Source organism: Sceloporus undulatus, chromosome 3, assembly GCF_019175285.1.
Source record: "Sceloporus undulatus isolate JIND9_A2432 ecotype Alabama chromosome 3, SceUnd_v1.1, whole genome shotgun sequence".
Classification (NCBI taxonomy): domain Eukaryota; kingdom Metazoa; phylum Chordata; class Lepidosauria; order Squamata; family Phrynosomatidae; genus Sceloporus; species Sceloporus undulatus.
The window spans coordinates 17,333,229-17,346,762 of NC_056524.1; the positions used below are offsets into that span (position 1 = coordinate 17,333,229).

A 13,534-nucleotide genomic window follows, 5' to 3' on the forward strand; every position below is an offset into this window, starting at 1 on the left:
CTGCTGGTTAGGATGAAAAAACAGACTCCAAAGCCCATAGAAATGGCTGCTGGTTAGGATGAAAAAACGGACGCCAAAGCCCATAGAAATAGCTGCTGGTTAGGATGAAAAAATAGACTCCAAAGCCCATAGAAATGGCTGCTGGTTAGGATGAAAAAACAGACTCCAAAGCCCATAGAAACGGCTGCTGGTTAGGATGAAAAAACAGACTCCAAAGCCCATAGAAATGGCTGCTGGTTAGGATGAAAAAATAGACTCCAAAGCCCATAGAAACGGCTGCTGGTTAGGATGAAAAAACGGACGCCAAAGCCCATAGAAATAGCTGCTGGTTAGGATGAAAAACAGACTCCAAAGCCCATAGAAAGAGTTCTGGATGTTTCAGGGAGGACTGTAGGACTGTCAAAGAGGGCACATGCTGGGAGGGTTTGGGAGGCTGGCAAGGATGGCACATTCAGAAGAAGGGAAGAGGAAATGTGAAGCTGTCGTTCACGTGAGGCTAGCATTCACGTGAAACTGGAACCAGGAAGTGGCCCCCTTCTTCACCCCACAAGTGCAAAGGTTTACGATGCTATCAGACCCCCACTGAGCATATGCAAGGGTGCCGATTCAAATCACTGAATCCACATGGTATGTACCGGTGTGGTAATTCAATGTGCACTGGCTCCACTTTGACTCAGGAATCACCACAATTTCGTTCTTCATGTGTGATCATTCATCACATGAATTGCCTTGGATTCGAATTGACTTTACTTCTCCTTCACTTCGGATTGGCTCTGGATTTGAGTTCCAGTCTCATGTGTGATAAGGGCCTGGGACGACAAAAGATTAATCAGGACTATAGTTTTTTGTGGGCTTTTCAGGCTATGTGCCCATGTTCTAGAAGAGTTTATTCCTAACATTTCACCAGCATCTGTGGCTGGCATCTTCTAAGAATGCATTCTCTGAAGATGCCAGCCACAGATGTAGGCGCAACATCAGGAAAAAGCTCTTTTAGAACATGGCCACATAAGCCCACAAAAAACTATGGATGCCGGCCATGAAAGCCTTCGACTTCACATTAATCAGGACTGTCCCTGCCAAATTGGGACAGTTGGAGAATATGCATGGTGATGGTGATGCTGTGTGAGTGTTTTTTACAAACGTATTAAAAATCAGTTCAGAGCAGACTTTTCCATCTAACTTTTTAGCCGCAATATCTCCAATCCCAATGTGTCACACCACAGGATAGACATGATGGGCATACATCAGAGAGTGGGGTAGGAGGTGATGTAATTGCATTCCATTTTCACCAATATCCATTAGAAAGACTGATAATTGTCTAGGTGAATTTATTCTTGTATAATGTGCTATCCACATTTCTTCAAGTTAAAATGTATTCCACCTACACTAGCTGTTTCACCATTGGGAATGGACATAATCTTTGGAAGGATCAAGCTGACAAGAAATGAAAGATCTGGCCTTTGAAATTTTAATTAATACTGAGGCAACAAAATTTCTGTGCTTTTCTTATTCTGAACTGACTGAGTCATAAGATGCATCACTAAGGACCAAAGAAGCTGTTTGGTCATAAACTTAGACTGGGCCTCTAGGATATAAACATAAATTGTTTTAACCATACCGAACCAATCCAGAGATTTAGGTCTAATCTGCACTGCAGAAATAACACACTGTGCATTATTTAACTACCATGGTTCAATGCTATGTAACTCTGGGATTTTTAGTTTTGTAAGATATATAGCCTTCTATGTCAACACTCTGGAACCACAACAAACTACAGATCCAGAAATGACCAAGCACAAGTGATTGAGGTTGGTCTATTGGATTAGTAGTAAAACCTGGAACCCTCCAAATGTTTTGCAAAGTCACTCCTATCAATCCAAATTACATTGTTCAAAACTAAGGAATTTGGGGATTTAGAGGTTATTCAGACAATGAAAATAATCCCAGTAGAATGTGGGTTGAAACTTTGTTGTTCACATGCATATTGAATGCATCCAATTAAGTTGGGGGGGGGGAGCTGACAAAAAGCCCACTGAACCCAGGATCATTCATCTCAGGGTTTTTTCCTGAGCAATTCTAAAAAAAATTTCATTGTTGGCTGTGTGAATAAACAATGCAAATAGACTTGGGGTAAATGGGGATAAATAACTGCATGCCTTGAAACACAGGCAAGAGTTTAAGGTCCAGTAAATTCTTCACTTACCTGGAAGACAATTTCATGGTCCAAAAGGTGGAAGGGGCAACAAGAGGATCCACTATTTTAGATCTGATCCTAACCAACAGGGAAGACCTAGTTAATGGGGTGCAAGTTGTGGGATCATTAGGTGGGAGTGATCATGCACTCCTGGAGTTTGTTGGAAAGGAGAAGCCAGGCATAGTCAGACCTGCATTCTAGATTTTAGAAACTGATTTCGGTAAACTTAGGGAAATACTGAGTGTGATCCCACGGTCAGGAATACTAAAAGAGAAAGGAGTTCAAAATAGATGGGAGCAATGGGGGGTGCAGTGGTGCAGTCTGCACCAGGTGACACCTCAGAAGGGGGTGACACCTAGTTGAGCCCTTCCCCCAGCACTCCCCCCACGTGCTCTCATCCCCTACTCCATCAAAATGGGCACTCCGCCCCGCACACTCAGAACAACCGGGAAGAACTTGCTAGAAATTCATCATCTAAATATGCTACTGCATCCCAGAGGGCCTTCTCAGTAGCAGCCCCACAAATCTGGAACAGTCTTCCCGAGGAACTCCGCCTGATCACCCCCCTAGAAACATTCAAAAAGAGGCTAAAAACTTTCCTCTTCTGTCAAGCCTTCCCCTCTGGAAAATGAACTAGTGTACTTTGATCCCATCAACTTTCTCCCTCACCCTTTTGAATGATTGTTTTAGATTTGTATATTGTATATTGTGTTATTGGTTTTATCTATTTTATGATGTGTTTGTAACTGGTTTTAAATTTTGTGTACACTGCTTTGATCTTCTGGAAAAGCAGTATAAAAATAAAAATTATTATTATTATTATTATTATTATTATTAAAAGAGCTGGCAAATGTAATCTCAGAGCCATTGGCAACAATCTTGGAGAACTCCTGGAGAACAGAAGAAGTCTCATCAGACTGGAGGAGGGCAAACGTTGTCCCCATCTTCAAAAAGAGAAAAAAAGAGGATTCCAACAATTATCTTCCAGTTAGTCTGGCATCAATACCAGGAAAGATTCTAGAGCAGATCATTAAAGAGAGAGTCTGTGAATATGCCGATTCATCTGACATGACTTGTTTTTGAGAAATACATGTTGCCTTTTTGTGATGATGGTTATCCTTTCTAAATGCCTACAGACTCTCAGTTTAATGAGTTGCTCTAGAATCTTTCCTAGTACTGATATCAGGCTAACCGGGTAGTAATTGTTTGGGTCCTCTTTTTTACCCTTTTTGATGATGGGGACAACATTTACCCTCCTCTATTATACTGGGATCTCTCAGTCCGGGACTTCTCAGTCTGCTGGGATATTTTGATCCTAACAATATTTTTCTTGGAACTAATTTCAAATGCGTTGAGAGCAGTGGTATGAGTGTTGAATTAGATACTGGGAAACCAAGATTGGAATCCTCCCTCAGGCATGGAAATCTACCTTGGTGTCATGCCCAGCCTGGAAGATGGCTTGGAGGACTCAGAGGATGAGCTAGAGCCTCTGGGATCCGAATCTATAATGGAGGAGCCAGAGCCCCAGGGGCTTGAACCTGTAATGGAGGAGCCAGAGGCTGGCCCTAGTTCTGCTGGAGCAGAGTCTATGGCCCCTCCAGAGGTTCAGCAGTCAAGTTTGCCTGGTGCCGAGGCTGTGGACATGGAGGAGGATCTGGGCAGTGTGCCTACCTTCAATGAGCGTCGAGCAGAAAGAGAGGGCCTTCGAAGATCTCGGAGGCTTTATCAGAAGCGTCTTCGTAATCAGGCACAGCTGAAGGCCAGCTCCTTGCCTTCTTAAGCACCTGGAGCATGTGTGGTTCTTTGCCAGTGGATATCTGACTCTTTTAGGGGAAAGACTCTGTCTCTGGCTCCTTGGCTTCTTGTCTTGACTACCTGGAAACCTTCACCTTGGACTGCTTCATCGATCTGCCTATCTGTTACCCTGAACCTCGGACCGTCTGACAATTCTTTTGGTAATCCCTTTTGGTAAAGCTACTGCAACTCTCTAGGACTGTGTAGCTTACACTGAGTTTGCTGTGCTGGGAGGGGGTTGTTTGTTTGAGAACTAGCTGCCATATCAGCCCTTTGGCTGCTTTCCCGGACACTTGGTCAAATCATACTCTCTCAGCCTCAGAGGAAGGCAAGAGAAAACCTCCTCTGATAAATCTTGCTTAGAAAACCCTATGATACAGCTGCTGCCACACTACAGAATTAATGCGGTTTGATGCTGCTTTAACTGTCATGGTTCAATCCTATGGAATCCTGGGATTTATAATTTGTTGCGGCAACAGAGCCCTCTGATAGAGAAGGCTAAAAATCTCACCAAAAAACTCCCATATTCCACCATTTCCATAGCACTGAGCCATGGCAGTTAAAGTGTTGTCATACTGCATTAATTCTGTAGTGCAAATGCATTCACACAAGACCACCACAAGTCAAAACTGACTTGATGGCAAATAACAACAGTTGTCAGTAAATCTTTTAAAGTTTAGATTAAAAGTGGCATGGATCCACCGCCTCTGTGACATGAAAATTATCGGCTGCCACAGCTCACACAGCTAGAAATGGGAAGACTACCTTATTTGTAACTCATTATTTGTAAGTTCTGCTCTTTCCCAAATTGAAAGAGCTCCTGTTCCACCATGAAAATCTGGAAGGAAATATTTGCCACCACTGCTCTATATAAAGTGGTGGCAGGGAGAAAGATACATATGACTATTTTTAGAAAAAGAAAACTTGACACTACAACTTTAAAATAAATAAATAAATAAATTTGTCCTGGTAACTTTTCACTGAGGTGGTAAATTTAACTAACAGGATTTACAGTATTTAGGTCCATGTGAAATTGTTACACTTGTAGAATACCACTTATGCAACCCTAAAATGAACACATCTGTTGCAGAATAGCCAAAAGAAAGCACAACCATACACTATATCCTCCAACTGTCCCATTTTGTCATGGACAGTGATAATGAATCCTCTTTCATCCCACTTGTTCAGCTGTTTTTAAATTGTTCCAGTTCCTCTCTTTCCCTTCCACTTCCTTTTTGTCCTCACATTACTTCAGTTGCTGCAAAACTGAGTTCAAAATGCAAAAGTAGTTTGCACTAATTCGGCAAGGGGGAGAGGAGAGTAGTCTTGCCCTTCCCAGTGCACTCAGGCCAAAAATGCTTACCAATGGGACTGCACTCTGATGTTGCTTTGCCACACGTGTCTGCAGTTTTCATCAGTGAAACGATGGAAGTTCTGGATTACTATGTCATGATGCCAGATTAGAAATCCTGGTTTCCATCTTGTTAAATGTTAGAGGGTATGCCATACACATATGTATGATGCTAACATGGATCTGGCCTATATTAGGCTAGAATAGATGGGCAAATGATCTCACTTCATCTGAAGGAAGATTCCTGTGAGAAGGGTGAGTGCAGCCCAACACGTGAAATGACGCCAGTGGCATCTACTACTCCTTGAAGCCAAGCCCACGAATACAAGAAGAAGACACAAGCAGTTCTCTCCTGCCTCTTTATCAGCTTCTCCTCCTCAGTTATAATGGCTAAGAATCAACAAGGGCACAGTTGTTGCATGAATGTAGAATTTAAGTGCTACTTTTTCTCTACAAAAAACAAGCCACAAGGCCTTGGGAATTCACTTCAGCCTTGAACATTGAGGCCTGTTGTCTAATAATATTTTACATATACGGTGCTATTTTGAGCAATTGGTTAGGATTCCTTTTATTACAAATGGTGTCAGAATTGATAAAGGATACAATAGGCAGGATAAATGAGCTAGCATGGAAATGTGGAAGCCCTCTCAACAGAGCAATACTGCAAAACATTATTTCAAAGCCTAACTTTGGTTATATTCTGATCCGACCTTACTTTAAATTATAATTGTTACGGGCTTTTCTTTCTTCTGTTCATCCATTGAACTGAAAAATCTACATAGTCAGTGCAAACTCTTGAGAAAGGGCAAGTTGAAAAATATTGTGGAACATGTGGGATTGCAATGAGTCAATGTGATGTAGTGGTTTGAGTGTTGGACTATGACTCTGGAGAACAGGGTCTGAATTTCCCACTTGGCCATGGAAACCCACTGGGTGACCTGAGCAAGTCACATCCTCTCAGCCTCAGAGGAAGCTAAAGGAAAACCCTTTGAACAAATCTTGCCAAGAAAACCCCATAATAGGTTCACCTTAGAGTTGCCATAAGGCAAACAGCAACAGCAATGAGATGTTAAAAGCATTCATAATAAAATAACAAGAATAACAGTCATCTGCTTCAGTAGTTCTGTCTCTTCTTTCATTTACGTGGAAATATGAACTGTTACCAGCAGGGCACCGATGACAGTTGTTTAGCATCAGGCATTTCCTGCGTAAAGACAGCTGTTAATATGGGACAAATTACAGCCAAGATAGACAAATCCTGTTTAAGCATTTAAGTCAAAATTACAGGTGAGCAGCTTTCCTTGGCATCAAGAGGGCTTTCCTGGAAAGACAGCATGAGCTGCGAGGTTTCCAGTAATTTGCTTTTTTGGCTACACAGAATCAACAAGATGTGTGTGTATTGTTTTTATAAAACGGGCAGATGCCAAACTCCAGCCAATGCAGACATCACGCAGCAATCTGCAATCATCTCAGTGTGAAATTGTTACCCTGCAATGTGAAGGATAAGGAGGTTTTCCTGTTATTGAACTTTTGGCCAGGTTTGCTGTACACTTTCAGGCTTGAGCCATAATGTTCAGAAACTTACAGCCTAATTTTACATTGAATATACTGAATGTTGAATGTTAACTGGGCCAGGGCACAGGGACCATAGAACTCATCTCTTACAATAGCTCCACTGGCTACCAGTATGTGGGCACAATTTGAAATGCTATCTATGACCTAGTAATCCTGTATATAGCTTAGGTCCAGAGTAACTGACAGACTCTGAATCTCTCTCTATGAGTTTGATTATATGTTAAGGTTAACTTTTTGTATGTTATTAGCTATATTGTACCGTACTTGTTTTAAATTGTAAACCATCTTGATTCCCAGTTTGGAGGAAAAGCAGGGTATAAATGAAGCAAAGAAAAGGAAGAGGAAAAGGAATTGAACACTGAACTTTGGAGTTGGTATTCTTCTACTGTCCAACTCCAACTGCTTCAAAAATAACAAATCTATATGAAGCAATAGTAACAAATTTACTGTAGTAAAATGGTACCACAAGGCATTTCATCACAACCAAGGAAATTGTCAAGCTACATAGATTGACAGAACATCAAATATATTTATTTAAGTATAAAATTATATATCTACCATATAGTGTTATAATATTGTAAGTTTTTATTTTGAACCATCTCCTATCCATTCCCATAATGGCAGGTTAGGAAAAGTGCATCTTTGGGTTCCACATGTGACCTTAATATCACTTTTATGGCTCCCAAGCACCCAGCACTCTGTGGAACTATTTACTGTTATGAATTGTCCCTGATTTAAGTATTAAAATATTATTAAATATTAATTAATTATCCCAGTGTGACACAGTAAATAAAAAGCCAATTTGATTCTAGGCTGCCTCAATAAGAATATTGTTTCTAGATCAAATATAGTAATAGTATGGTCAGACCTCACCTGGAATGTTGTGTCCAGTTCTGGCACCACGATACAACAAGGATGTTGAGAAGCTGGAGCATGTCCAGAGGAGGGCAAACAAAATGGTGAAGGATCTGGACTGGAAACCATGAAGACTCTGAGGAGTGACTTAGGGAGCTGGATATATTTAGCCTGGTTTAGAGGTGATATGGTAGTTATGTTTAAGTATTTGAAGGGATGTCATATTGAGGATGGAGTGAGCTTGTTTTCTGTTTCTCCAGAGCCTATGACATGGAGCAATGGATTCAAGCTGCAGAAAAAGAAATTCCACCTAACATTAGGAAGAGCTTCTTGAAGGTAAGAGCAGTTTGACAGTGGAATAAGCTGGCTCTGAGTGGTGGATTCTCCTTCTTTGGGGGTTTTTAAACAGAGGCTGGATGGCCATGTGTTGAGAGTGCTCTGTGTATTCCTGCATGGTGGTGGTGTTCAGGGGGTTATGGACTGGATAGCCATTAGGTCACTTCATACTCTATGATTCTTCAAACTCAGCAAGGTGGAGAGGAGGGAGTGCGATCTTACTATTCCTAATGGGTTTGGGCAAAAGCAAACTGTTGCAATTTGTCTGTTCTTCCTCATTAATAATTTTTGCCATCCTGACCACATTCTGATGTTGCTTGGAGCAGTCAATTCAAACTGCAGGAAAAGAGATCCCATTTAAACATTTGGAAGAACTTCCTGAGGGTAAGAGCTGTTTGACAGTGGAAGACACTCCCTCAGAGTATGGTGGAGTCTCCTCCTTTTGAGGTTTTTAAACAGAGGCTGCATAGATAGGTATCTGTCAAGGGTGCTTTGATTGTGTATTCCTACATGGCAGGGGGTTAGATTGGAAGCCGTCTTCCCTGTGGTCTCTTCCAACTCTGTGATTCTATTCTATTGAGGGAGAGAGCAGGCCGGCCCAGCGTCATCAGGGGCTGGCCTGAAGACAGAGTGCCCTCCCTCCATAACTGTCATCTTTTGGCCGTTGAGGGAGAGAGCAGGCCGGCCCAGCGTCATCAGGGGCTAGCCTGAAGACACAGTGTATCTTAATTGTAGATTTTTCTTGTACTGTTATATAATTTTTTTGTACACCGCTATGATCTATTTGGAATAGCGGTTTATAAATAAAACATATTATTATTATTATTATTATTATTATTATTATTCCAATACAAAGCATTTGAGGGGTGTTAAGTTCTTGCATGGGCAGGAATCATTAGGTGTATAAAGGACCTGTTTCTGGTAGAGATGAAAACTGCATGAAATTTCTTTATATATACAGAGAGAGAATGGACAAGAGAGAGAGATTAACATAACCTCATGCTTTGTTGGATTCCTTTAGGGGTGTCACTACAGGACCTTCAAAATCTACCTCTGTGGCACTGCTCCTTGAAATAAGCCTCACTCAGGTTCATGGTGCCTAATTTTGACATTATAAATTGAAATTGAAAAACAAGTAGAAATTCAATCATTTGTTTTTATTTAGACATGTAAGGTATCAGGCACAGAAGTATTATTATTTAAGTGGGTTGTATGCAGAAGGAACTCCATCAAGGGAAAAGCAAAGAGATAACAATCAATTTCTAATTATCCTCATTCACAAACTTGTTCTGTGCTATTGACAAACTGAAATATGTCCAGAGTAGGGCAGCCAAGTGATCAAAGGTCTGTAAACCAAGCCTTATGAGGAATGACTAAGGGAGCTGGGTATGATTACTTTGGAGAAGAGAAGTGTTAGGATAGTCCTATATAAATATCTGAAGGGAGGTCAGGTAGAAGATGGAGCCAGTCTATTTTCAGCTACTCCATAGACTACTAGGAGAGTCAATGGACTCAAATGACAAGAACAGAAAATCTGACCAAATGTTAGGAAGACCTGTCTGATAGTAAGAGTTATTTGACAGTCTACCTTGGAAGGTATTGGACTCTTCTTCTTTGGAAGTTTTAAGCATCTCTTGAGGATTTGTTAGCTGTGTGGCAGGGGTTTGGAACAGATGGCCTTTGCAGTCCCTTCCAACTCTTAATATTCTACTATTATATTACCAATTGCTTGTTTCTCCATTTTTGTCATATTTTCATTTCTGTCATCACAGATACAAGGTCCCCTTTTTAGCAAAGAAAGAATCAGAAATGGTGTATGGTTCTCCTTGCTTCCAATCCATGGAATGAGATCAGACACACATACATTTAATAATATCACATCACCATCAAAGACTCCATATCCATGGGCAACTTAATATGTGTGGCAGCCAAATTTATTATTCTATATTATTCTGAAGTTGCAAAGGACTGCTTGCCCTTTCGTAAAGGAGACAATAACACTTGGGAAATGCAAACCTATATTCCTCTACAAATACAGCCACTTCTCTTCATACAGAAGCATGCTTTACAATGAGTCAGACCATTAATCCATCTGACTCAATATTGTCAACAAAAGCTGGAAGCAGTTCTCCTGGGTCTGACGCCAAAATCCTGTCAAAACCCAGAACTACTTTCATTTGAAGAGTTACTTTTTTAAAGTAATCAGTTCCACTTCTAGATCTAAGGCCTCTCAAATGAGCTACAAACAGTTGTATTTGGGAATTCAGAGTAAATCTTTACTTATCTGTTTTGCAGAATACTTTAAATAATTGCATTCAGTTATTTTTAAAATGCAGCACCATAAAGAATAGGATGAGCCTGCACCTGAACCATGTGATAATCTTCTTTCTCCACCATTCAGTGGGTTCACACACATCCATAAGCTAGGATTGCCAAAGCAGAAACTTGTGAGGGCTGCGTACCAATAATAGTCTCCTTTTCAAGATATCTTCAAAAAGAGGTTGGGAAGCTCCCTACTTGGGATGCTTTAGCTGGAGACCCTGCCTTGAGCAGGGGTTTGGATGCAATGATCCATGAGGCCCCTTCCAATTCTATGACTCTATGTGTATTTTTTAAAAAGACATATGCCAGGGGTGGACATGGAACTGCGCAGGTGGGCCATTACCAGTGTTGCCAACAAGTCTCAAAGATATTTCCCCGCACGTTTGAGCAAAACACACCGAATCCCCCCATATCACACGAAATATTCAGTCAAAATCCCAGGGAAATTCCCGTAATGTTAATATGGCAGATCTTTTGCAAATAAACATAACCCTAATTGAATAAAAATAATTGTAACTTATTTCAATTCTCAAAATTACCATTAAAACCAACCAAATAATCTTTCAGTCCTTCTAATACTTTTAAGATATTTCTTTTGTCATGAAGGGGGTCCAGGAAGCTTTGTGCCAAATAGAAGCATGTTAAGCTGCAACCGCACTGCAGAAATAATCCAGTTTGACACCCCTTTAATTGCCCTGGCTCAGTGCTATGGAATCCTGGGAATTCTAGTTTTCTGAGACATTTAACCTTTTCTCTCAGCAATCTCTGGTGTGACAACAAACTACAATTCCCATGATTTCATAGCACTGTGCCATGGCAGTTGAAACAGTATGAAACTGGATTGTCTCTGGAGTGAAGATGCAGCCTGAGTTGGGTCCAAGACACACTGCAGAAATAATCCAGTTTGAGACTGCTTTAGCTGCCCTGGCTCAGTGCTAGGGAACCCTGGGAATTGTAATTTTGTGAGACACTGAGCCTTCTCTATCAGAAAAAGCTCTGGTGCCACAACAAACTACAGTTCCCAGGATTCCCTAGCACTAAGCCAGGAGAGTTGGCTGAGCTTTTCCTGAGGGCAGGGGCAACCACTCTCCTCTCTCTCTGATTGGCTGTTAGTGTGACTCCAAACAGGATTGGTTGCTCTGTAGCCTGGCTCTCAGAGGGAGTCAGGGGGGGGCTGAGAGAGAGAGAAAGAGCTTTTTCTGAGGGCGGGGCAGCAACCACTCTCCAATCCTTTCTCTGATTGGCTGAAACTGTTAGTGTGTGACTCCAAAGGATTGGTTGCTCTGTAGCCAGCCTTGCTCTCAGGCTGGAGCTGAAATGTGCAAAAGTCACTAAATCTGCACTGAAATACAGCCAGACACCAAAATCACACCAAAAGCTCTTAAAAGTCCCCATTTTCATGTGAAAGTCACCAGATTGGCAACACTGGGCCTCAATACATTTTGCCTGCCTGGTGTAGGATCTTGATCTATATCAGCAAGCTGGTTGAAGACCAAATTTACAGAAGTGCAAAAATGTCTGCATGCAGTGTTAGCACTCTACCACTTCCTTTGTGGTCAGGAATAAGTGGGTTGGAATTTCAACTCCCAGAATCCCCAGCCAACATGACCAATATGCAGGATAATGAGAACTGTAGTCCTAATCGGAGAGGGGAATGGTTACCTGACTTTGACTTAAGTGAAACAGCAGCAATGTCCACTAGGATTTAATTTGTTGACCCAACCATTATTTTTGCACACACTGTTTATTTTTATATTTTTTGCCTGCACCGTCATGTACGTCACCAATTTAGGACTGTATCACATCAGGCTACGAAGATAGAATTTTAGCAGGATAAAAGTCTGTTTGACCGTACTTATCACATGATATCAGTCCTGCTGCTGCCTGGCATGCCATTTGTTTCTGTACTGCACCTTTTCATTGATGTGCAAAAACCATCAATAGGCTCTCAATATCACTATTATTCCATTACTAGCCTTTGTGCGATAAGTCCCTTCTGCTCCAGTTCTGCTTCTCAGCCAATCGCATGGTGTGAATTGGTGTAATTCTAATCTGCTCCCTCTCTCCCCCTCTTCCTCAGAGTGATCATGGCAGCCAAAACTTTTCCGAAGCCAGTTGCTGTATGTACATTGTTTAACTGGTCAGTAATTATATTGGTGCAAAAAGAAACACTCCAAGCATCTTTAAAAGACAAAATGTACCCTAAAACTGCATTTCACATCCTGTGTAAATACAATATTTTAGCAGAAGCTTATAGTTATACAGTATAAGGATTGTAATGGTTCCTGGATGGATTCAAGATTTCTACTAAGTCTGCTTCAACAGTTCTGCTGCAGAAAGTGTACATGGATAACAAATCCCAATCTGTCATGTCAATTTTGTGGTCCCTTTTAAAAGGACATTCATTTCATCAGGGAAATAATTATTTGTCCATTAGCTATCTAGATCTCTCACAGGCAGATAACAATTGAAAACTTACACCCACAAGAATAGTAAGCATGCCACAATGCACTTTTAACCACAAAATTAAAACAATCAGTGAAAACAATGTGATAGAATAATCCAACAGCAAAGTGGAATAGATCATTCAGATCCACTTTGCTCTTCAAATTACATTTCACTTTGTTCAGTAAAAATCCACTTCATAAAAATATCTGCAAGAGCACAAAACATTTTTACCTGGCTTCTAAACGATGATAAAATTACATCAGATATCGTCCTTCTTTTCATTGGTTGAGATGCAGTTGGCATCATTCTAGGAAATATTTTCAGGTTTCTCCTTTTAAAAAAAGGGAAAGAGAAAGAAAAAGAGAGAACAACCTTAAGTTTGCAGTTATTTTCACATCATTACAGTGGACTCTGCTGCCATCATGTGGAGTGCCAAGTAATTTCTGCTTATATTTCTCACAGATGGATTAAAGTGCTGGGTATAGAGTAGTGTAGTGATTTGAGCACTGGAGTATGGCTCTGGAGAGCAGGGTTAGAATCTCAGCTGATCTATGTCAACCCACTTGGTGACCTTGGGCAAGTCACACTCTCTCAGCCTCAATGGCAAACCCCATCTGAACAAACGTGCCAAGAAAACTCCATGATAGGTTCTCCTTTGG

General features: G+C 41.0%; 1 protein-coding gene across 1 annotated transcript in view; it reads right to left on the bottom strand.

Moving 5' to 3' along the window:
• SLC36A4 (solute carrier family 36 member 4) overlaps window positions 1–13,205 on the bottom strand; it is a 203,330-nt gene extending 190,125 nt beyond the window's left edge. The window contains exon 1 of the mRNA XM_042459979.1: window positions 13,107–13,205. The gene's annotated coding sequence lies outside the window, so the exon portion shown is untranslated. The remainder of the gene's footprint in view (window positions 1–13,106) is intronic.
• Between the last annotated feature and the right edge of the window lie 329 nt (window positions 13,206–13,534).